Genomic DNA, 26,485 nt, shown 5'->3' on the forward strand with positions numbered 1-26,485 from the left:
GCAGAGGTATCAGAGTAGATAGAATCGTCACATGATTGGTGACTCTGTTGATTTTTAGTACAGTAAGTGATACAACTACAGAAGATATATATATATATATATATATATATATATATATATATATATATATATATGTGTGTGTGTGTGTGTGTGTGTGTTAGTTTTCAAAATATTCATAATTTTTATAATGCTTTGTTTATTAGCTTCATATTTGAGTTTAATACCACACGAGATAGTGTAAAACATTAACTTTGACATAAATTTCATAATTCTGAAAAATTCTTCTAATAAATTTTTAAAGTTAATTCAATGCATTAAATATAACATGAAATTATGACCTAAGTTGTAATTTAGGTGATGATCTCAATTCTTCTTTAATAAATTAAATCAAGTTTAAAAACTGCTAAAAATGATATTTATCGCAAAGTATTTACGTCAATTACTAATTTTACGAAAGTAGCACTAGTTTATTGTATTTAGTGTTACCTTAACTATAAAATGATTGTATTTTCTGATCAGACTCCACAGTTAAACAAACATAATAGAGACATAATTAAAATTGTGTGTTCATAAGATCACGTGTTACGAAATTTTGATAGTCATTTTCGTGTTCAGGAGGGTCGACTTAGTTAAGATGACCTGTTTTCGTCCACGTGGGAGACAAAAAGTTTAAAAGTATCTGCTAATGTTACTGTTTACTCTGCAGTTATATACGAATTATATAAAACAACTTATTTGATTCTAAGAATGAATTAAAATAGTTCTTTTTCTATGTCCAGATCATCTTACAATAAATTCCGTCAGCATCTTTACTGACATTTAACGAGGTAATTAAAGTCTTGTCAAGAGCGAATAGCGGGGTGCGTCCTGATTAAAACGTGCTTTTCTTGTATTAGGTATACTTATTTTAAATACTTGTATATTTTAAAGTTTCTCTTTAATTTCAAATTATTTGCCTCAGAATGAAAGACACCTATTAGTGAAAGATTACTAAAAGATGCTAAAAGTTCATTGACGCACTGTGCATTATATTTCATTTACACCTGTGGGCTCCACTGGTACAAACTAAAATATTCGATAAAACATGTCAGTATTCACTACCTATGCGTCCACTTCTATAGTATCTTAGCATGGATGCGATGGTAGAACCACAAGAGATTTTTAGAACTTTAGAACTAGTGCGCTTAAATGCTTTTTTTTCGGAGTCCTGCAGTTTTGGACTAGTACTCTTAGATAATGTTTAAGACTGCATTTTATAACTTGTGCAGTTTATGATTGAATATAGTTTAGGATTTATGCATCTTAGAACTATTGCCATGCCGCAACCAGAGAATGTTGAGGCAATTCGAGTAATCCAGCAACATAACTACTTGAATAATCTATTCGAAAAAATCCCACAAAATAATTATTTGAATAATTTGTTCGAACAAAATATTTGAATGAGTGATTAATAGTAGGAATAATTTTTATAACAACGAATATTACGGTAATGTAAGCAAGTTATTTGAATAACAACTATTCAATTACTTTTATAGTACTAGTAGTAAGTAATATTTAAAATTTTTAATTTATTTAACAATCACCAGATACAGCTCAGAGGCCATTTTATACGGGATACCTAACGATAACAACAATAACAACAACAATGGAAAGAATTTGGGAAGGTATCGGCCAAGGCCTGTTTAGTAGGTACCATCCCGGCATTTGCCTCGTAGTACTGAGGGAAACCCTGGAACACCAGTCAGGATGGTCGGCAGCGAGAATCGAACCCACGACCTCCCGAATGCGAAGCCAACGATCTACCACTTGAGCTATATTTTTTTCTTTTTTAAAAAGATCAACCGATAATACCTCAGTTTCCTGAGCAACCCGAGTTTTCTCTTTGACCTTTACCATATTTGACAGGGATACGAACACATATATATCCAGGACAACTGAAATTCCAAAGGCTCTCCCACCGGGAAGAGCTATATAACCAAATCAATGTGAAATGAAAGAGTTTTAATAATATTTGTATCTATACATTACCTTCCTAATGAACCTCTAATGTAATAGTTTACCTTCCTAATGTAATAGATAACATTATCTTCCTAATGAATCTCTGTTTATAAGAAATAGAATGAAGTTTCATGTTTTAAAAACAAATACGTATAACTGATTCCATGTATTATAAATTTCCCATACACTGAATACATGTCAATTGAAAGATCAAGTACAAATAAAATATTTAACAATAGTATAATAATCCCAATTTAAAGAAATGTTTGGAAGATTTTGATTTCTTCATTATACGAGATTCTTCACTAAATAGGGGTTTGATATGGAGAAGTGCACATCATATAAAAAGAGTTTCATTTTGATGTACAAGTATGAGATTTTAATATTCTAACATATTTTGTGTTTTTAAAACGGCAGATCCTAATGATTTTGATTCACATTTTAAAGGATTGTTCATTTAGAAAGACTGCAAAATTAACATATTTAAATAAACATAAAAGAACATATTGATTCTATGACAAACTATTGAATCTAACATACTATTTCTTTAATTTTTTTTATTATGTGCACTATCAGTGTTTTTACCTTCCCAAAACTGGAAAGAATACTGAAATCCACAGCAAAAATGATCAAACGAACCAAAGTAAGAACTAGCAAAGAACTCGAAGAAAAAGAATTGTAAACATTACACTTCTCAAGCTGAAAAGAATAATAAAAGTTTGAATAAAAACCTAGGATATTACACGTAGAGAATCCTAAAGATCCCATCGAGATATTGGCACTAGTTTTTGTGGATAATTGTAGAAATACACGTACGATGATTGTAGTAAATATGGTGTCCCATGAGCGATGTACTATATCAATATTTTCTTCATCACTAATGATGTTACTTTGCATTGTTTTGCTTTAAATTCGGGTACTTGACTAACACGTTTTTCCTTAAATGCAAATTTAAACATATTATTATATAGTGTTAGTTTTCGGGATTAAATTAATCTTTTGTTAAATACGGTAACGTAAAATTGGGGTTATACTGTAAATGATGATGCAGAAATTATGCCAGTACCAAATTAAAAGGATGTAAAAATACCCAGAGAAAACATGCATATATTTTTACTATATTATACCGTTACCAAATGTATATCTTGGCATCTGCAAAATCGCTCAATAGCAAGTCACACAGCTCACCTTCAATAGAAAAGCGGTCTAAAAATATTTAGGGCTTGACAGTAACCTGATTATTGGCTCTCTGAAATCGTGAAATGAATTCATCTACAGGCATTTTGGTTAAGGTTTGTAATACATAAGATATCATTCATGCAAGAGGGTATGTAACAACCATGACCCCAAAAATGTTACACTTCAATTTTTAATATTTAAAAGTGTTTCAATGACAGGTATGTTTCTTTGAAGAATTACTGTTTCCTTAATTAATTTACCATCTTAATAAAATGTTAATATGAGATCTTAATCGTTTCAAGAGCGTGCCATCATAAGAACAATCTTAGATTGACATGATTTTCCCCATATAATTAGCCAACTTGTATTCTGCAGATAAATTCTGCCACATGCATGTGTACATGAGCAGCGTACATAAGCTATAAACACAGTACGTTGCACTGGTGCGTGATCCACGTTTAGTTTTATAGTTTTCGTTTATCTAATTATTCTTTAGTACCCTGTACGAGGATAATAGTTGTAAAAATACTAAGTAAACTCATACAGGACGAAAACTTGGTTACTTCATCACGTAAACCGAACTCAATGAAGTCAGTAGGTTAATGCACGCGGTGTTAGCAATGTGATTGATAACACATGACTCTGAGGAGCAATCAAAAAATTGGTGAATAATTTTATTAGAAACAAAGTAATAAGCTTACATGGAATTTGATTTAATCTCCTTCAAAGAATTGTCTTTGGCTTCCAATCCACTTATCCCAAAGTTAAATCTATGACTGGAAGCATTTCTGGAAGGCTTCATTCGGAAGGGCGTTCAGCTGCTATGTCGTGGCCCTCTCAATGCCAGGAATGGTGTCAAAACGTTCTCCTTTAAGCACGGCTATAATTTTTGGGAAGAGCCAGAAGTCAGATGGTGCTATATCTGGAGAACACAGCGACTGTGGGGAGAGAGGAATATATTTTCGCCCAAAGCTCGTGGATCAAAAGCATGGTGTGGCATGGCGCGTTTTTGTGGTGAAGAAGGAAGCCATTTGTTCATTTAGTCAGCGGTTAAAATGCTTCCCACGGACCCATACGAGATGTTTAGTTCTTTGGAAATCTCTCGAATAATCATTCTCCTGTTTGAACAAATCGTTTGTGCCACTTTTAGAACATTTTCATATATTTTTGACTCCGAAGGACGGGCTCAATCGTTGCTCGTTTTCAACCGACTCCTTGCCGCTTTTGAATCGCTCATAGTACTTGTAAACAGTCATCAATGCCACCACTTCATGGCCATACACTGATTTTGACATTTCGTAAGCTTCTTTGGCACTTTTTTTTCATCTTAGAATAAAATTTAATGTTAGTGCGCGACAGACACTCTCAACACGTCCTCACTCTTCTGCCTCTGGAAGTCAACTAACATGTCACAACTCGTTAAAACTCGACACTGACAGTACCAAAGATTTAGGTTACTAGGCTTAGTAGTTGAAATGGATAGAACATCGATAGATGGCACTGTGCAACTATATTAACCGAACCTTTTCATCACACCTTCTGTACGTGTAATAAAAATGATCACATAATGCTATAGTTCACACACATTCTTGCGGCTAGAAGTCCTGCTAGCTGATTGATCATTCAGCTTTTTGTTCTAAATGACTAATTTCTTTAAGAATTTCTGGATTTGTATGGCTCTAATCTGTCAAATGTCCCCACATTTGTATGCCAGCATCAATGGGGGGGTATTGAATCTACAATATAATTAGCGTGAAAAGGAAAATTAAAATTATGTATGTGAGTCTAGATAATCATGAATAGTTTTTCGATAAATCGAGAAAAGTTATTCTTTTGTAAATCTAAATATTTAAACATAACAATAACCAAGAGACCTATTAAGATAAAAGAACTGAAGTATACTCTCATAATTATTTTTATTATATCTTTAGTAACATGTCAATCACAGTATGATTAATGAAGTCTGCGAGATTCGACTAGTAAAGGGGAAGATCTTTTAAAGTTTTTCTGTCGATCTACAGGTCTCCGAAACTATTACATTTAGAACTTTCAAATTTGGTATAATTTGGTATAAATATCCCCCATGTAAGCCTAACCCTGGCTCACAATAAGATAGTGTCTTACGTAATGTGATCCCTAACGGACAAAACGGGGGTGAGTATTATGTAACTTTAGTAAAATGAAGTTTCTATCATCAACTGTTTTGAAACCACAAAAATTTGTACTCTGTATATCCTTCCAACAGTTACTATAAATCGTATTCTTCCCATACCAAGAATAGGCATTCTTATTTTATAATTGGGACTGGATGTGAAGATCATTATGGAAAATATAGATTGTTTCTGCTAGCTCAAAATATTTCCATACAACACACCCTATATCAGTGGTTTCCAACCGATGTGTTGCGATACACTGTGTGTCACAAAATTTCAAGGTACACTGTGTATCTCCAAGAAATAATGTAATATGTAAGGGCGTAGCTAATGTCATTGTTAAGGCATACTCCCTACATGTATCTGATTCATTAAATGTATTCTTTCTTGTGTTGATTAGTGCATTTTATGCCAATTAAAATTTCCTCTTTTCCTGTGCCACTCTGTATATCGTACTCAATTTACAGAACTCATTTGATCAGTAACAAGAGTGGAATAGAAATAGAGTTGACTTGGTAAACATATAGAATATTTCCCTATACAAACCACTTGCTCCCTAGGCACTGGCCATTTAAGGTGGGGTTTTCACGTAGTGAATGGTTTGCAAACATTTGACTAATTGCTATTGAAAACAAGAATTAGCAGAAAATGCATCGAAGAAACCTGTTAAATGTTAAGTACAATGTAGTGTGTACTAATAACAAAATTTACTTAAATCAACGAAGGGCGAAGCGAATTATGACCGCAATCAAGAAACTAGTTACTGGTTATTCAAATTATAATGGCAAACAAAAGGCTAAAAGAAACAATATGTGCGCTGCGCACAAACTATTGTGTAGGCCACGTAGTTGTTGAATGAATAGCAATACGGTTGAATGAACAGCTTCCAGCTAAATAGTTGTACACGTAGTTCAATGTTTGCGTGTTCTCTGCCAGCCTGAAATTTAATTAATGGTTACTATTTGAAGTTGAAACCTAGTCAGGAAGTTATTTCCTATCCTTATATGTTCAAGAATACCAACTTCAACTCGTTATTTTTCGTGCAACCAGAGGTGTACCAAGCGAGAGCAGAGGAGCCAGTTTATATCTATCTCCACAAGTAGAAGAGGGGAGGGATATTTTGTGAATTCTTATGTTTTATAAAATAAACGTAAAGAAAAGCATGAACAGGGAGCTTCCTTTAAAAAAAAAAGAAAAGAAAAGAAAGAAAGAAACTGCCCACACACTTCTCATTAAAAGTCTGTATTCTCATAGCAGTGTAAATAATTATATCATTTTTTAAAAATAAAGATAAGAGTGCAAGGCTTATTAAGGGCCATAAGAATTTTTGAACAAATTTAGCAGGCGCGCCCCCAGAAATATTCATTGAGAGAGGTCCAAGTCCTGGAGAGAGGATGTAAAGTACTACAAGTCACTACGTCTATGTAGTATTAAACGGGTATTATTCTGCACCCAAAAAGACGACAAGTAATTGTAAAACACTTCCTCTATTTTGAGAAAAAAATGATAGAACTAGATTGTTTTTATAAGAGAAAGAGTACAGATGAAGTGTAAAATCAAATTTTCATGCTACTTCAATCATTTCCTTGTTAAACAAGTATAGTTTTATTGAGAAATGTATAAATGTGTGTTGCATTAGAAAGTTTTGGAGAGTTCGGAACCGGTTGACCCACCATATGGGTGCGCCGCTGGTTATGTTCTTCACTCAATGAATATAAGTCTAGCAATGTTTTCAGCAAAATGCTACTATCTGTTACAACTTTCAGGTGTTTGAACGAAATTTAATTATTTTCATGTGTAAGTCTTTCATTTAGTGGCGCCGATTACTTAATAACTTTCTAGAAACCATGTTGGTATGTGTTTCGTTGTCAGATATTCAGATTCTAGGGAAGCCCGAACAAACTTTGGAACTCCTCGGTACCACAGGTTTGGCGCCCATGCCTCACTATATATATATATATATATATATATATATATATATATATATATATATATATATATATATATATATATATATATATATACAGGGTGTCTAATATACAATGCAATCCGGTGTTTGGGATAGTAGAACTTTTGAACCTGAAGCGATACACAGATAATGGTTATACCAAAATGAAGCCTTGTTCATACATATATTTTTAAACTAGAAAGCAGCGATTGAAGTACACTAGGAATCTCACAGTGTTGCCAGATGTAACCAAAGGTGCATTTTTTTTTTTTTTTGGCAAAACATCTAAATTGACTCAAAACTCATACGTATGGATGTTCTGTCATTAATTTTCAGTTCGTTTAGTTGGAATAGCTTGGAAACTATGGAGCAGAAAAAAAGAATTTTTCATTTCCACCGATAACTAATCGGATGGGACCTCTGTAAGTGGGTACTAAGGAAATCGTGGTTTTCATGAATTAACACTCTGAATTGGTAACTTTGCTGATGTTTATACAAAGGTATATATGTATTTGCTTCCAAGAAGAAATTCTTTTCTTTGAGTACGTTTGTATGTATATTCGAAGGGGAAGCTGAGTGTAAATTCTTCCCCTGGCAGCAATAACTGTAGATACGCAACTATATGCAACAGGAAACAGGATATTTTTCAGTGTGTAACAGTAAACTGCATTTTAAAAAATCTTAAAAGTTAATACTTTTTAATTCTTTCTTGGTCTTGGAAAAAACGGTAAAAAATGTTTCTTGTTTCAAAATATTTTTTTTTTTCGACGTTTAGAACACTAATTCTCAGTTGCAACACTCGAGATGTAAAATCAGGTAAGATAATCCGTTAATTATGTTCATTTTAGATAGGAATCTTACATCGTTGCACCAACAGCTCGTGAGAAGGTCTTCACTTATCTACGAATAATTGAAAGTTGCATAAAACTATAACGTTTACGACATGATGTCATGTAGTATCGTACATTTGATTGGCAAAACGTGTAACATCTGAAAACTGATTCGCGTAGAATGTGGTAACTATATCAACCATAACCATCATACTTGGAAAGATACCTGAGAAGGCGAATATGTCGTCTAATGCGGATGGACAAATAAAATATATTATTGAACGAAAAAAGTATCTCATGCTGAAATGGAAGCTGCATTTCTGAAATTTCAGAATATTAGGGGCGCTCAGTTTAATTTTATGGTTAACGTCTGGGTTTCAGATATTAAAGGAAAAAAAAAACTGTTCTAACGGGGGAAGGGGGGGGGTTACACTTCTTTATCGGTCTTTGAAGCTACATTTTCAAGCAAAGGAGGTTTGAGATGAGCAGTCTCCATGGCTACATTACACTAAATTTCACACAAATACTGTCTTCTCTTAAATCCAACGCTTGACTTTTATAATGAAATGTAAAGTAGAGTAGAGTGAAGAAGATTAGGGTTGCGTAGGGTAGGGTAAAGTAGTGTAGCTTAGGTTAGGTTACGTTACGTTAGCTTAGTTTATATTCAATGTTTAGCCATTATATTCAAGTAGGGTAGAGTAGGTTACCGTATGACCACGCCACACCGTGATACTTTATTTAACAGTTACGCAACAATAAATCTTGCCCGTGATCTTGGTTCGTAAACTTTTAAAATTGAAATTTTGACTTAAGTTTACATTTGTATCATCAGTTTGCTTTGCTTTACTCCAGCAGGTAGGACTCATCTACTTATGCCCCTTGTAACTAAGTAAACCAAGTTTATTTTAGAAATGTACTATCGGGTTTGCATAATGTTACCAACTGGCGTTACTAATGTAAGTTGGCTATATTTTTTGGTGCAGATTTATTGTACCTTAAATTCATTGCATATATACTTCATTTTCAATAAATCGATTCTCTGTATCTTAAACAATCATTTTTGGGATGTGGACATTTCTCTGTCTGCAGATTCATTTTAAGAGAGCTTCAGAGTACGTACACGATAAGAACTGTTAAGCAAAAAATATTAACCAGCTTGTGCTAGAAGGCCACTAAAAGGCACGGATGCTATTTAATCAAGTCAGGGGAGGGGGGGTGCGTCCGAAGGAACTAGGCGCATTAGCGATGGTAGGTATACACATAAACGAGGATATCGCGAGCACTATATATGGCATAAAAACACCTAGAAAATACATTACGTGTTAAATTATGTATTTGTACATTACTAAAGATGTTATGGGTAATACTCCGATATGTTTCCATTATTTACACATTGCATTCCAAAGTAGCCTAACATAGCACATTACTAACGTAGATTTCACAAATTATGGATTCCTTAACTTTTGCACACTTCTACGGTTGCGCGTTATGAATTAGTACAGTGACTCCAGACATTTCATTTTAGTTCGTGTACTGTAGTTAATGGCTACGTAATGGGCGAATCCGTGCTTAACAGGTTAAAATTTAAATAATGTATTTCTATTAGATATGCATCGCACAGATGGGAGCACAATATATTTAGATTATTTACCCACAAGTCTATTAAAATTTTATTACAAATTTGATCTGTGAATTTTACAAATATGTGGATCCGTACAGTAAATCTGCATCCATTTTCTTTAATGTTAACTATACACACCAAGAAATTACATACGATGGTTAAAAAAAGTAAAAAGTTACTGCTTACTCCTTGTTGAACGCACGATAGCACTCAGTTTCTCTTTTCGATTAACAGTGCACCAGCAATAGTTTTTATTCTAATATCTGGGTAAAACTCGTAGAAAGTGTCAACAAATTTAATACAAAGTTGGGAGCAATTTTAGTTTATGGTATGCACATTTAACTGTTCTGATTTACTGCTCCAGATTATTTATAATTTATTTTCACCCTTGATCCTGTAGTATTTAATACACAAGGGCATATTCAACTCCAATAAACCAAAATTATAAAGATTTAAAATGCCAACTGGTCTGTTAAATGAACGAATGGAGCCGTGTATGTCATAAATATAATTGAACCCAAGAAAGTGGCATGTAGTAGGGTAGAATTTCATGAAGATAACTACCTTAATGTAACACAAATTAAACTCCTGTGTCAATCTGTAGTAAGTAGCCACCTAAACCTAATTCCTTCAATTCACAAACTACAGTAAAGATATAAACTAATTAATAAAATAAATATTATAACAAAGTAGTGTAGATTTGGTGTTTTAATCGTTTCATTGTGGTTAATGATAGCTTATTAGTACAAATATAATTCTTTCGTGCTTTAGGGATGATTGAAATAACCACAGTAATGACTTAACCCACATCTGTGATTCCCTACAAAACACTAATCACGGATTAATATCCCATTTTCGATGATGATTTGTTGAAATAATCTTCAGATCAGGGTTGATGGAACACATTATCCTAAATTCGCTGATTAGTTGTATTCGTATCCACAAATTAATCCTCGGTTGGTGCAACTGAACATAATTCCCACGATTGCATTTATTATAGCGGAACGATTCTGCATCAATACTACAACCACTTGCCTGTATGGAGGCCTTGAAATTATGAATGCTATTACATCTTGATGAGGAAAGCTACTAAACTTTCATACTTGAGAAGTTGCTTTATACCTACCAAGTGTCATATCAATTAAATCTATTATATTATTTCCCGAAATTAATCAATTTAAAATGATTTTTTCTTTTCAATTTAACCTAAGTTGAAGCTACTTTATGAAAATTGCATTTTAGGTGTTTTGGTAATTTATAAGTTGTTTCAATAATACCGACTTGCAACATATTCGACTAGTCCAAAATTCTACGAATTGATATATTTCAGTGTTTTTTGTCACTAATACATGCTGAATAAAAATAGTGATCTACGTATTAGAATATGTTACTTAAGAATCTACATATCTGTGGCTTCAGATAATATCCAAGTGGACGATGAAAGCATTGTTAACAGAGATTTTTAAGTTTTCAGTATTTTGTATAACTCAGGTCAAACTAATTGTAGCTTTCATCACAACTCTTGTAAAATTCAAATAAATCTATTGTAACATTCAAAGAAATTAAATTAAAATTCAAAGAAATCTAATGCACAATTCGACCAAATCTATTGTACAGTTCGAAGGAGATCCAATGTAAAATTCACACAAATCTACTGTACAATTTCAACGAATCTACTCAACAATTGTAACAAGTTTACCCTATAATTCAATCACATTTATTGCTGTAACATTAAAAAAAAATCCACTGCACGAGAAGTACTTTTGCTCTCGAAAGTACAATTAAAATTCTAATTCTAAGTAATAATTATCGAGGCATTTCTCTTCTGTCAACATCTTATAAAATCCTTTCAAATATTCTATTAGCAAGACTGACCCCATACGCAGATGAAATTATTGGAGATTATCAGTGCGGATTTAGACGAAATCGATCAACTATCGACCAAATATTTACCATTCGCCAAATACTCGAAAAAAAGTGGGAATACAATATCCCGGTACATCAACTATTTATTGATTTTAGAAAGGCTTACGACTCGGTTAGGAGAGAAACATTGTACAACGTTCTTACAGAACTTGGAATACCGAGAAAGCTAATTGGATTAATTAAGATATGCTTAAGTGAATCCCAAAGTAAAGTCCGGGTAGGAAAATTTTTGTCAACGAGCTTTCACGTCCAAAATGGCCTGAAACAAGGAGATGCGTTGTCGCCATTATTATTTAACTTTGTGCTGGAATACGCTATAAGGAAAATCAAAGATAGCAACCAGGGCCTACAGTTGAACGGTATTCACCAGGTTATAGCATATGCTGATGATGTAAATTTAATAGGGGATGATAGGAGAACAGTAGAAATAAATGCAGAGATCTTATTAAATGCTTGCAGGGACATGGGCTTAGAAGTAAATGCAGAGAAAACTAAATACATGGAAGTGCGTCGGGACCGTAATACGGCAAATTATGGATGCGTTAAAATATTAAATAATACTTTTGATAAAGTGGATACTTTCAAATATTTAGGATCAATATTAACAGACGAAAATCATATTCACGAAGAAATTAAATGTCGACTAAAAGCAGGGAATTCGTGTTACTATTCGGTTCAAAATCTCTTGTCATCGCGAATTCTGTCGAAGAATTTGAAGCTTAAAATATATAAAACGATAATCATGCCTGTTGTTCTGTATGGTTGCGAAACATGGTTACTTACTCTGAGGGAAGAACATAGACTGAAAGTATTCGAGAACAGGATCCTGAGAAGAATATTCGGACCCAAGAGGAACGAGGATGGGGAATGGCGGAAACTTCATAACGAGGAACTACATAGTTCATACGGTTTACCCAACATTGTTAGGGTCGTCAAGTCTAGGAGGCTTAGGTGGGCAGGTCATGTAGCTAGAATGGAAGAAAGTAGAAACGCTTTCAAAGTCTTGACTGGAAGACCCATAGGAAAGCGATCATTAGGAAGACCTAGGCGCAGATGGGAGGATAATATTAAGATGGATCTCGCAGAGATAGGAATACAAAGTAGAAACTGGATGCAATTAGCTAAGGATAGAAGTCAGTGGAGAGCTTTTGTGATCGCAGCACTGAACCTGCGGGTTCCATAGGCCATAGAGTTAGTTAGAGTTAAGTACAATTAAAATAAATCTACCGTAGAACTTGAGAAAATCTGCTGTACAATGCAAATATGTTTACTGTATAATTAAAACCAGTCCACAATTCGAAATATTAGTTTTTCTAACCATTTGTCAATGTCTTCGAAACACCTAATGTTGAGAGTTAACTGCATTTGAGGAGATTCGGGGAAGAACTTGGGAGATAAGTGTCATAATAAGTACCTATGTATGACAAAGTGAAAATATAATTAAAACATAAACAGAATAATGCTAATGTTGGTTGATTAAGTTCAGGGTTTGTTGCTTTTGGGGGGAAGGGTTGTAATAAGTATCCATTTATGATGTTTTATATGGTGGGTGGTTATATGCTCTTATCTATATACGATTAAATTAGTGTCTAATCCTATACATGGGAGAGACTGTTTAAGTATATATTGCAGCAACTACACAAATTTCATAATAGTTAACACTACACTTATCCTCTTGCTCTTAGACGGAAGAAGTGCCAAAACATATCGAAGGTCTCATTAAGAAACAAGTAATATATATTTAAAACCTTTTAAAATATTCAGCCACATTCGTTTGTTTGAATCAAATAAAATCCCGTCGTTTTAACAAAATATAATTTAATGGCTCAATGAATTTCTTTGCTTACTACAAATACGTATAAACCAAAATTTGTAACGAATATGGAGTTATTTGTAAGCGTACAGAATAAGTCATAAAATACGAATATAAAAGTGGAACAAAGTGAAAAGAGTAAGCATGTTATAATTTATTGTTGAAACTGAATACTGGTTTTAATTTTAGTACTTTTGACAAATATAATCTTTTTTCAAAGAAGTAAATGCTACTACGAATCTGAAATTTGAGTTTAGTTTGGTTCATAGTAAAATGACAAGTGAAAATAATCACTCTTAATATATTTATCGTTATTGAATCAAATCGATACATATACTTAGTAGCAGAAAAACATCTAATTCTTTCGAACAAGGTGTGTATGCTATGGTGTACGACAAATCGAAGTGCAACTGAAAACATCATCATTATTATTATTATTATTATTATTATTATTATTATATTATTATTATTATTATTATTATTATTATTATTATTATTATTATTATTATTATTATTATTATTATTATTATTATTATTATTATTATTATTATTATTATATGAAATCAATGCCAAGTTAAATGAATGTGGACAAAAAATTATTGCTTCCTTTGTGCAACAATATAAACGCTTAACCAACAACTATAACCACATACGTATGATTATTGTGTAAAGTGGAAGATGTTTGAGTGTTTAAGAAATTGGAAATGTTTTTTGTAGTACACTTCAGACTTATTGTAATTTTGATAAAAATTTTCCAGGTTCTGGTGAAGAAACCATGATTTTATTTATAGTTTTTCAAAAGCTTATTTAACATTGATAAACTACAAAAACATTATTTAAATGTATATCATAGTAATAGCAGCATGTAAACACAAGGTTTGGTAATAAGATAATACAATATACAACTTTTAAGTTATTGATACTGTAAAAAGGAAATCGGATCTTTCGTATGCTTAATAATGCTAAAAAGATGGAATAACTGAGGGCTTACTAAAACAAGTTGCGGTGTCCCTCAACTTAACAAGAATATTTTGAGGATCTCACAAGCACGCAAGAATTATTAAAAGTAAAAATGTACAGAACAGAACCGCGCCCTAGCAAATTATATTGCATTTCGCAAATAAAATTACGTATATGTGCACGAGACAGATGTCACGTTTACCTCGTACACGTGTACGGGTGGCTTCTTCGGGTTGCTCTTCCAAGGTTAACTAGTTGAAGGCCTGGGTGCCGCAATACATCGTTCAATCAAGTTTAATACAAGTCCAAAAAAATCGCAGAGTAAAGAAGCAGCACAAAATTAAACAGCTTATAACTGTACAGAGTGATTCAAGAATACAACAATTGATTTTAACAGTATAAATAAATTATGAATTTCATGTGTCTTTCGGGTTGACTAAAGTTCAACTAACACTGACTTAGTCCCACAGAAGCCCAATTTCGAAACCGGAACCATATTTTCAAAAAAGTCAAGTTCGCCTCTTTCTCCCTTTCCCCCCATTTTCCATTAAAACTGTAGGTAGTTACAAGTATATTTTTCAGTAGAAAATTTGCTGAGGAAGGCAGAAGTTCCTAACCGGTGTGTCGCCATATTTTACGTTGTAAAAGTCTGTAATGCCCCTATTTGCGTATTGTCATCCTCGTATTACACAAATACGTGACGCGAAACACAGGGATGATCATCGAACTATAGATTGCAGGTAAGGTGCATGACGTAGGAAAACTATCGAAAGAATTAAAGCAGGGGTGCCTACAAAGGGGGGCTATGACGCAAACTGCGTCATTAAAATATTTGGGGGGTTAAAAATCTATATAAATATGTTTGAGGGGGTGTAAAAAATAATCGAAAAGATTGTTTTTTCATGGAAGAACACTTACGGATAGACGATTGGGGGGGGGGTGCGTCATGGACATAAGGGGGGGTAGGCACCACTGATTAAAGGTGAAAATAGGCATATTACATCAGGAATGATGAAACACAATATATTATAAACGGAATTAAATATATTGTTTTATAATACGCTTTCGTTTATTCTTCGTGGCTATATTAGATATTTATACAAAATGTTGACATTGGTCAGTTCACATCTGCAACTGCACAGACAAATAAGTAACGTACTTCTCTTAATAACATACATACTAACACGATATACATTCTGAGGCCAATCCATCAGATACAGCTCTGCTTCCACAAAAGACCAATTCCTTAGCATATAACATTTCTTATAGTCGAGGCATCAGGGTTTAAAAATTGAGTTCTAAGGACAAATCATGTAACAATTTGGCATCCGATAATTTTTGAATATATACCCATCACTGATCACAAAAATGCCGGGTGCCAGAAAAAACACCTCACGGGAGGGGAGGGGAGGGGAGGGGGAGAAAGCAAATTTTAACCGTTTCTATTGTTCACTATATCTTCGTAACTATTAGAGCTAGAGCATCCAAACTTTTTCATTGTGTTTGTCTAATTGTCTTCTACAATTTAATTCAAGTGCTTTCTTGAGCTAAATATAATGGTTTTCTTGTTATTTTCAATTTTACTCAATATTGGTTGTGCGTGACGTCAATTTTTTAGCCACAGATTCTTTACAAGATCGAATTCGGAAAAATGTTTCCTCTAAATGTTTTTCATCATTTTATGCTCTTTCAAAAAATGTATACTTACATGAGTGTAAGACTAATAGTGCCTGAGTTATAAGCGACTTTATTCTGTCGTGTGCGAAATTGATCAAGGCGCGGCCCAAGCGTTACCTTCCCATAAACGGTAGATATTTAGCAGCTGATAATGATTAATGTATATATAATCTTGTCTGCCTGCAAGTATATAATCCTGATGATTGAATCTGTCGATAATCTAAGTAAAAATATCCATTTTTAATATGAATTGAGGGGCTTTTCGGAAAATAACACAAAATTTCTCTGAAGAATGAAAAGAGAGCTTTCTCTAGTACACAGTATGAGAAACTCTGCAGATCTATTTCTTTATACGCGTCTCTGATACCTCCTAAAACATTCACAAATATACAGCTTTCTATTCATTGTTCTGAAAAAAAATCTTGTTTCGACAAGGGTTATTTTTTCTACAAGTTGTGCGATTTATGTACTACATTGATACTGTACTGAACGAAATAGAGCAAGAACCAGATATCAAAATTGCCTTCAAGAGACAATCATGAGCAATTTCTCATCCACGTGTTTTCTATATTACCACCTTTCCCTCTTAATACTTACTATAACGGTAAGGAAAGAAAGCAAAAAGTAAGATATGATAAAAAAAATTATGAATGATCAGTTTTTAAACTGTTAAATCTTATTTACAGAAAAGCACTTGTCTATTATTAAGACTGTATACAGTTGATATAATACAATAAATCTATATTAAAAAACGTAATAGAAGGAAACCATATGCTTAAGAAAGCTGTACACAAGAGAACAAATTATTTGATTTCTAGAATTAGTTCTCAATAATGTTGTGCCACTCCTATATAAAGATAACCAAGAAAGTTCTGTCGCTTTTTCACCTACCACTTTCGAATATCGATATGTCATCTAACACATACTTGGAAGATTAAAAATAGTCCCCATCAACATCGACGACCTTCTGTCAACGTACTGGAAGGCCATATAATTCCATCGCAGTAGAACATGGTGGGCCGTGAAGCGAAGAAGATATCACGTGCATTTTGCATTACTACTAAAGATTGGAAGTAGCGTCCTCTAAGGTGATTGTCGAAATAGAATAGATGATAATTGGACGCTGTAATGTCCGGGGAGTATGGCGGATGCAATAGTGTTTCCCATCCAAGGCGTAGAATGGTGTTGCGGGTCATCCTAGCGACACAGGGCTTAACGTTGTCCTGTAACAGGAGGACTCCTTTATGATTCAGAAGTACTGGCTCCAGAGTTCTGAGTCTTTCTTGAACACGATTCACCTGCTGACAGTACACAGTCGCATTGAAACTCTGACCAGATGGTAGCAGTTCCAGATTCACGATGCCGCGAGCAGTCCACGAAGCACAGAGGACTTTCTTCTGGTGCAGTGCTGGTTTCGGCTGTTTTGGAACCAGTTCATGGGAGGCTAACCAATGATGACGGCGCCGTGGAACTTCGTACAGGTCCCTCTTCTCATCACATGTCAACAACCTTTCCAGAAATGTCTCCTTCCTCAGACGAGAAAGCAAAGAAACACAGGTGTTTGCTCGCGTTGGCTTCTGGCCCGGAGTCAAATCATGTGGGATCCATCGACCCAACTTGTAGTGCTTCCCAAGTTGATGGAGGTGCTGCCGAATGGTTTTTCCACTCACACTGAATTGCAGTCCTAGTTCCTCACATGTCTGGTCACTGTTCGTCCCAATTGCTGCCTGAAGAACTTCATTTTGTATATGTGTTCGTCTTCTGACAAGGAGTGTGTCTTCGAGTCTTTCGTCACCGTCCTTAAACTTCTTAAACCACCACTGCACTGTCCGCGTAGTTACGACACCCTCACCAAAAACCTGGCATATCTTCCACCCCGCTGCAGCTAAGTTTGATTCCAGTTTGAACTCGTACAGCATATGTGGAGGTCCGGTGTTCGATCTGTCCTTAGGCAAGATCACGGTGTAACTGAACTGCCACAGCCAGGTAGTGTATTAGATATACCCACACCAACAACTGATCTTTGCCTATCTCCATTCGCATTCAACTCACGGTGTGAGGGCTAATTAAACAGAGACATCCACAAAAAGCGACAGAACTTTCTTGGTTACCTTTATACCTCGAAATAGATAAACAAATTTGTGATGTTTTTAATGCATCACTCAGTCTTTTTCATCACCCTGTTCATTAACTGATATTGAATTTTAATACTCGCTTAGACAATACACATTGGAGTGCACAAGAAACTGCGATTCCTACATTTGCATTTCAAATTTACACACTCAAGTTTCTGACAGCTACACATAGTAATCTCTAAACAAGCCTTGAGAATATCTTAGAGTGTTTTCAAAACTGCTCTTAGAATCTGGTCCTTCAAGTAGCATTCGGAGTCTTCTGGCCTAGGTAGATCAATCTCACATTTGTCAGCATTTCCCAAATTGCTGTTTGGTAATGAGATCTCAATATATGTTGTTTCAGAGCATCACTAGTTGAAGGTAATTTCTCCAGGCTGTTTTTTCCTAAAAGTGGGAGCCTAGCTTCATCACAGATCTTCGCAGTGGGAGCCTTCTTGAGAAGCTTTGTGAAAAACAGTTCTGCAGATTCAATAGCGCTTACTGATAAAGGAAACTGTCCTAAGGAAAATAAATGGCCTGGAAAGAATATCTCCAGGCTGTGATGCTCTGAAAAAACATATAAAGAGATCCCATTGCCAAGGAGCAATTTGGGAAACACTGACAAGTGTGAGATCGTTCTACCAAGACCAGAAAACTCCGGATGGTACTTGGAAGACCAAATTCTTAGAGCAGTTTTAAAAACACTCGAAGATATTCCCAAGGCTTTTTCTGAGATTACCATGTGTAGCTGTCAGAAACTTGAGTGTGTAAATTTGAAATGCAAATGTAAGAATCGTGGTTTCTTATGCACTCCAATGTGTAGTTGTTCGAGCGAACATAAAAATTCAATATCAGTTGATGAACAGAGATGCATTAACCCTGCGTTACTCGCGCACGATCTCAGATTCCGGGAGTAGTTTTTTCTTGTTATTACTTCGCTTTGAGTTGGCAACACTTGCAGCCAGTCCGTATAGATTCCGTTTCTACCCCTCCCTCCCCATTCCGCCTGTTTCTTTCAGTCTGACGCATGACCTTGTGGTGGAAGTCCTTGTTTTTGTCCAAACCCTTTCTGTGATTCCGTGCGCGAGTTTTCCCGTAACAAAAGTCCGGACTCTGATTCCGTGCGTGAGTAAACGTCTGCGTTTTGGGAACATTATGTTTTGAACTGTTATGTCAAAATATATTAATTCATAATCCAAATGAATCCTAATGAGCAGAATCGGATTCTTCGTCTACTAAGTGAAGTGCCGAGTGAACCTGATACATTTGAAGATTCGTCTAACTCAGGAGATGATGTCGTTAAAGAAAGTGATCATGATCGAAATACTGAGATATCAGCAGATGAAGTCGAAGCAGCAAACATATCGGATCCTGGAATAGCAGTCACGAAGACCCACACCGACAGACCAGGAGACCGGCAGAGCAAGTCAGTAGAGGGTGCGCTGGGAGCAAATGCTGGAGGACCACATATTTTGGGGAAGGAACAATCAACTATATGGTATGTTCATCAAAATTCAAATCGCCGTGTTACAACGCAACGGCACAACATAGTCACCCACGTACCAGGTGTAAAAGGTGTGGCTCGCAATGCAAAAACCCCAATTGAAGCATGGATGCTTTTTTTCCTGTGGATATGCTGCAGTCTATCGTCAACAACACTAATGCTTGGATTGAAGCACATAAAACTAATTACAGTCGTGGGAGAGATGCTTGTTTAACAAATTTGGCAGAAATTAAAGCCCTTCTTGGCCTACTGTACTTGAGTGGAGTTCTATGTTCGTCACATCAAAATTTAGACAATCTATATGCAACGGATGGTACTGGTAAAGAATTGTTTAGAACTGTTATGTCAAAAAATATATTTAGATTTCTACTTCAAGCGCTAAGGTTTGATGATCGGAACACAAGACGAGAGCGAAAGGCTTATGACAAAGTTGCGCCCATCAGAGATATTTTTGAGCAGTTCAATGACCTTTGTACGGCCCATTATAGTGTTGGGGAATATACAACAATCGACGAAATGCTAGAGGCCTTTACGGGAAGGTGTCCCTTCCGACAATATATTAAATCTAAGCCGGCAAAGTATGGTATTAAGATTTTCACCCTAACAGATGCTCGAGTTTGTTATGCATTAAATATGGAAATATATGCAGGGACTCAACTCCCAGGGCCGTTTGCAGTGGATAACAGACCTCACTACGTTGTACTCCGATTGATTTCACAGATATCTGGATCTGGTCGTAATATTACGATGGAAAATTGGTTTATGTTGGTCCCCTTGGTAACAAAATTGAAAACTCATCATAATATGCAGTTGGTACGTTAAGGAAAAACAAACGAGAAATTCCAGAGGTATTCACACAAACAAGATCCAGGACACCCCATAGCAGCCTTTTTGCGTTTTCTGAGCATGTAACTTCAGTATCGTATGTGCCTAAAAAGTACGGAAATGTGCTTCTTTTATCATCAATGCACAATGATGACAAAATTGATGAAACATCAGGAGAGGCTAGAATGTTCGGTAGCTAGAATGTCCCGAAGATGGCCTTTAGCGATTTTCTTTTCTATGCTCAACATTGGTGGAATTGATAGTTTCATTGTCTACAAAGCAATCAATCAATCTGATTCAAATTGAAGGGATTTCCTGAAATCGCTCAGCAAAGAACTATGTGCAGATCAGTTGCAAGTCCGAGCAGCGAAGACAAACCTTCCTCGTAACCTGCAAATGAGTGTTCGAAGAGCCATTGGAGTAGGCCTACTAGATCGTCACCAACCTGCAACTGTCGAAGGAAACCCTGAAAGATGTTCGTTTTGTTCATGGAAGCAGAACAGAAAAACAGATTTACTTGTGCCAGATGCAAGAGATACATCTGTGGAGAGCATACTGGCCCAAAACTCTGCCAAGAATGTCCTATCGGCAACGTAGATCTTCATGAAAATCAGATTCCAACTAAAAGTGTCCTTGTTTACAGAGTTGACATTATGCCAACCAAACAGAATTCTTTACGTTCAAGTTTTCTAAGATGTGATTTTTAAAAGCAATGTTGTTTGATAAGTTTTTCCAACAAAACAAATCTTCTAGTTAGAGTTAGTTACAAGTTTTTAGTATTTTTTTCATAAGTAGGTCTACATCAGTTATTGCAGGCATGTAATCACCACTAGCATACTTGCTGTTTTATTTAATATTAAAGTTGCCAAAAATATCAATATTTGTTTTTCATTATCAGCCATTTTTAGCAATAAAAAGAAAACATGGTTTCTGAGTCCGTGCGCGGGCATTGGTATAACTTTGAGCGCGGGTAACGCAGGGTTATTAAAGACGTCACAAATTTCTTTATCTTTTTAGGATATAAGAGTGGCATACCATTATCGAGAACTAATTCTAGAAATCAAATAATTTGTTCTCTTGTGTAGAGCTTTCTTAAGCATATGGTTTCCTTCTATTACGTTTCTTATTATAGATTTATTATATTATAGCAACTGTACACGATCTTAATAATAGACAAGTGCTTCTTCTGTAAATACGATTTAACAGTTTAAAAACTGATCATTTATAAAATGTTAGGCATATCTTATCTTTTGCTTTCTTCTTACCATTACAGTAAGTATTAAGAGGGAAAGGTGGTAAGATATATATATATATATATATATATATATATATATATATATATATATATATATATATATATATATATATATATATATATATAACGTGGATGGCAAGTTGTTCATGATTCTCTCTCGAAGGCAATTTTGAAATCTGGTTCCTGCTGTATTTCGTTCAGTACCATTGTAGTACATAAATCGAGGGACTTGTAGCAAAAACAATCCTCGTCCAAAGAAATTTTTTTTCAGAAAAATGAATAGAAAGCTGCATGTTTGTAATAGTTCTAGAAGGCATCAGAGACATGTATAAAGCAGAGGCGGATCCAGGACGACTTCTGGGGGCGGTGGGTTGTCATACTGCTACTTTTAAGGGCTCCAAACTTTGGGATGGATTTTATTTATATATATAAAATAAGGAAGTTTCCTCTTCTGGGGGGTACCTCCTCCCTGGATCCGCCCCTGGTATAAAGAAACAGATTTGTAGAGTTTCTCATACTGTGTACTAAAGAAAGCTAAGAGAAAGTCTATTACTTTTCATTCTTCAGAGAAATGTTGTGTTTTGACAAGGGTTATTTTCCGAAAAGCCCCTCAATTCATATTAAAAATGGATATTTTTAATTAGATTATAGACAGATTCAATCATCAGGATTATATACTTGCAGCCAGACAGGATTATATATATATTAATCATAATCAGCTGTTAATATCTACCGTTTCTGGGAAGATAACGTTTGGGCCGCACTATGATCAGTTTCGCACACGACGGAATAAAGTCGCTTATAACTCAGGTACTATTAGTCTTATACTAATATAAGTATACATTTTTTTGAAAGAGCATAAAATGATGAAAAACATTTAGAGGAAACATTTTTCCGAATTCGATCTTGTAAAGAATCTGTGGCTAAAAGATTGACTTCACGCGCAACTAATATTGAGTAAGATTGAAAATAACAAAAAAACCATTATATTTAGCTCAAAAAAGCACTAGAATTAAATTGTAGAAGACTAGACAAACACAATGAAAAAGTTTGGATGCTCTAGCTCTAATAGTTACGAAGATATAGTGAACAATAGAAACGGCTAAAATTTCTGCTTTCTCTCCCTCCCCTTCCCTCCCGTGAGGTGTTTTTTCTGGCACCCGGCATTTTTGTGATCAGTGATGGGTGTATATTCAAAAAATATCGGATGCCCATTGTTAATGATTTGCCCTTAAACTCGAGAAGGAGAGCACTTTTGTCAAGTTGATGCCTAGACTATTATAATTAACGGATTGAGTGTAGGCCGCTCCCCCCAGTGATTTTTGACGAATCATAGAGATTCTAATGTTTCATATAGTTCATAATGAATCGGAATTGCATGTTATAAAGGCTTAAGATGTAAATCTTGTGATAAGGAAGCTTAGTAATAGTAGTAGTAGTAGTAGTAGTAGTAGTAGTAGTAGTAGTAGTAGTAGTAGTAGTAGTAGTAGTAGTAGTAGTAGTGGTAGTGGTAGTTAGTAGCAATGGTAGTAGTAGTAGTAGGAACAGGTTAAAAGCCCCGCAGGGGTTGGTTGGTTTCTGTTCTCTTTATAAGTAGTAGTGGTAGTAGCAGTAGTAGTAGTATTAGCAGCAGCACCACCACCAGCAGCAGCAGCAGCAGTAATAGCAGTAGTAGTGACTCTTCCAGTTCCGGTGACAAAGAACTGGGCGAGCGGGCTACACACAAGCCTAATTAACATAAAACAAATCGTAGTGTTTCATAAGGCGATTCATTATTTGTATAACAGTATTTCGTGTATTCTTTGTTTCGCCGTATCTTATTTAACCGGGATATCATTAGTCAGCAGTACAGAATCTGATTTGAATGTAGTTAGAAGCCTATTAAAGTACGCACTATTTGTCTGACATAAAGACGCGGAAAAGTTACAAGTATTGCTTTTGACTGTATTACATTAAGCTATTGTATCCGCATGTGCTCACTATGGATCTAGTGGAAAAAAAAATATATAGATTCAGTGGCAGAATCATTATGGATTTTGGAATGTAGACCCCTAATATTTAGTAGGGCTACATCATGTTTGCGATTACATTTCCAATACTGAAAACCAATAATTATACTTGTAATGTTTCACCAAACTATGAGATACTAAAATTACATGATCTTGATAACTTAATTCACATAGAATAATGATAATAAACTTGCATATTACTTATTTGTAGATATTACATACCGAAACGTTTATCTTATCGTCCATCTCAGATCGTCATATATCATTGTGTGTCGAAGAAAACGAAGAAAACCGACAGTAAATTTCGAGCCTTTAGCGCCAGTACACTGTGGGATGCAGATTCAGAATGTCCCGAATCTAACTAAACAGTAAGTAACAGTTAACAAATTAACGAGTGAAATAACTAAAAATAATAATAGAAACAAACACAGAAAATAAGGACGTATAAAACTAACATTAAAAGGAATGTAATGAAAACAAACGGGTTCATTACAAGCCATTAAGCATTTAGTAATTACCAGTGGCGTATTTACGATTTTGTTTCGGGAGGGGCTTTGCTAACTTTCGGGGGTGGGGGAGCTTTGCCTGAAATTGTGAAAATTCTGCAAGGTATTTCATATACTTTACTATAGTAAGTAAGATTTCGGGGGGCTTAAACCCGGAAGCCCCCCTAAATACGCCACTGGTAATTACTATAGTTAAAATCATAGAGTTGAGTTGATTTTAGTTTAGCGTCCCGTTCAGCAGCGAGGCTATATGAGACGTGGACCTACTGATTAACATGGAATCCGAACCACATGAGCTCCCGCCTTAAAATCATAGAGTTATAATACAATCACTAGAGGCACAATTGACGCTGCGAACGCATTGCCCTTTCAATTTAGAGGTATATGCATGGGGTGAAGTCTGGTGATTTGGATCCCTCGAAATCCAAACTTTTCTGTAAATTTAGTCTAATCTCAGTTAATTTTTATAAATTTCAATATAATTTATTGACATATTGAATTTGGAATCATCCGAAAATCTTTGGACCTCCCGAAATAAATTCCTTATACATCCCTGGTGATAGTAGCCAAATTAGGCTGACAGGAAGTGTAAGAAAGGAAACAAGTTGAATGTAAGGTTGCGTAAAGGAATAAATATGTTTAATGCAGCGATCATTGTTTATTATTAACTAAAGCATTTAGTGCATTTTTTAATACTTGCACGACATCACAAAGTGATTGAAACCATATTTTGACGCATTGATGTGCTACAATTTAATCTTTGCTGTCATTTTCTATTTTACTCCAGTGGATGTAGATAAAACCAAGAAGTCGGACAAGATTTTATTAAAATGCAATATAAAAATAAATTGTATTAATCATCCTGCATAAAATAATACACACTAAAAATATGCATCAAACAGTGTCTTTGATATATGCATTTTCAATTGATTGATTCATTGGACTTCAACAACGTTTGGGAGGTGATTCCTGACTCTAAGATAAGACAAAAAGTATAGACCAACCAGGAAGCACAAATGCTTCCTTTCGGAGTTAAGCTGCCGAAAACATGAAAAAATGAACTTTAAATGTTCATAGCGTAAGAAATCATAAAAGCGTTGGTTACAACTATAAAACAACAAATAAATAAATAAAAAATCAACAAAAGCATTGCGAAAAAATTTAAGTTTACGTAAGATGCATACATTAAAAATATACTTGCAACACAGTGAGAGCCATTACTTTTTGTTCTAAAGTATTATCTAAGAAACGCATTAAACAAAATATAGTTGTAACATGATGACCATCGTTACTTTACGTTGAATGGATTTCTCTAATCAACGATCCTACTATTACATTTACAGAACAAGAAACACGAAACCTCTGCTCACAACATAATGTTGCACATTTAAGAAATTAGAGATTTCATTTCTGGGCTTTTGGCATCTATATCAATATTAGGCCATCACGAATGAAAATTGTCTTTCGACGATCACACTGTCCGGGGAATTAGTCAAGAAGAAAGGAATGGAGAATGTGCAAAGCAAACTGGGACCATTATATTAGGTAACATCCCGACGTCTGTGTGATGTGAATGAGGGAAATCTCATTCAAGATGGCTGACCTGAAAAAGTTGTTACATTTTTTCGACTGAGTGTTCCCACTGGAGATCGAATCTGGGACAACTCTAATCAGAGCCGAGAGCGTTAGCAACTACACTACGCGTGGGACACGCACATTTAACGCAAGTGCATGCTCCAGGAACGTGCTGGAAAAGGAACAGTTGGAATAAGCACACTATTTGAAATTTTAAACCCAAACTGGAGGAATTAAAGCGGTTATCTCATGTACTGTATGTAAGGTAAGGAATGCATACCCGAACATAAAGCCCACACACTTAATATTAATATTCCTTTAATTTGTTTTATTCAAAATGATTTTTAAAATCCTAATTTTGCTTTCCTTCACATTGGATTTGAATTGCTGTTGCGAGTTCGTACACTCTCACTAGTGGCAGCGCAATAACATAGACCATAAATATATCCAGCACCATGTTTTAGCACTATTTGTGAGTCTAGATGTAATTCTTTGTATTGCTTGCCCGCGCTGAAATTTCAAACAGAAAGATTATGGAAAAGTGTCCATCCTCGTATTACTATTGAACAGAATTATACTAAAATTAGTCAAA

General features: G+C 34.9%; 1 protein-coding gene across 1 annotated transcript in view; it reads right to left on the reverse strand.

Annotated features, from left to right (window-relative positions):
- The window catches only part of LOC145693313 (clavesin-1-like), a 120,417-nt gene that overhangs the window by 82,839 nt on the left and 11,093 nt on the right, over positions 1-26,485 (reverse strand). The window lies entirely within an intron of this gene.

The sequence above is a fragment of the Thermobia domestica genome, chromosome 8, assembly GCF_964235325.1.
Source record: "Thermobia domestica chromosome 8, izTheDome1.hap1.1, whole genome shotgun sequence".
NCBI lineage: Eukaryota > Metazoa > Arthropoda > Insecta > Zygentoma > Lepismatidae > Thermobia > Thermobia domestica.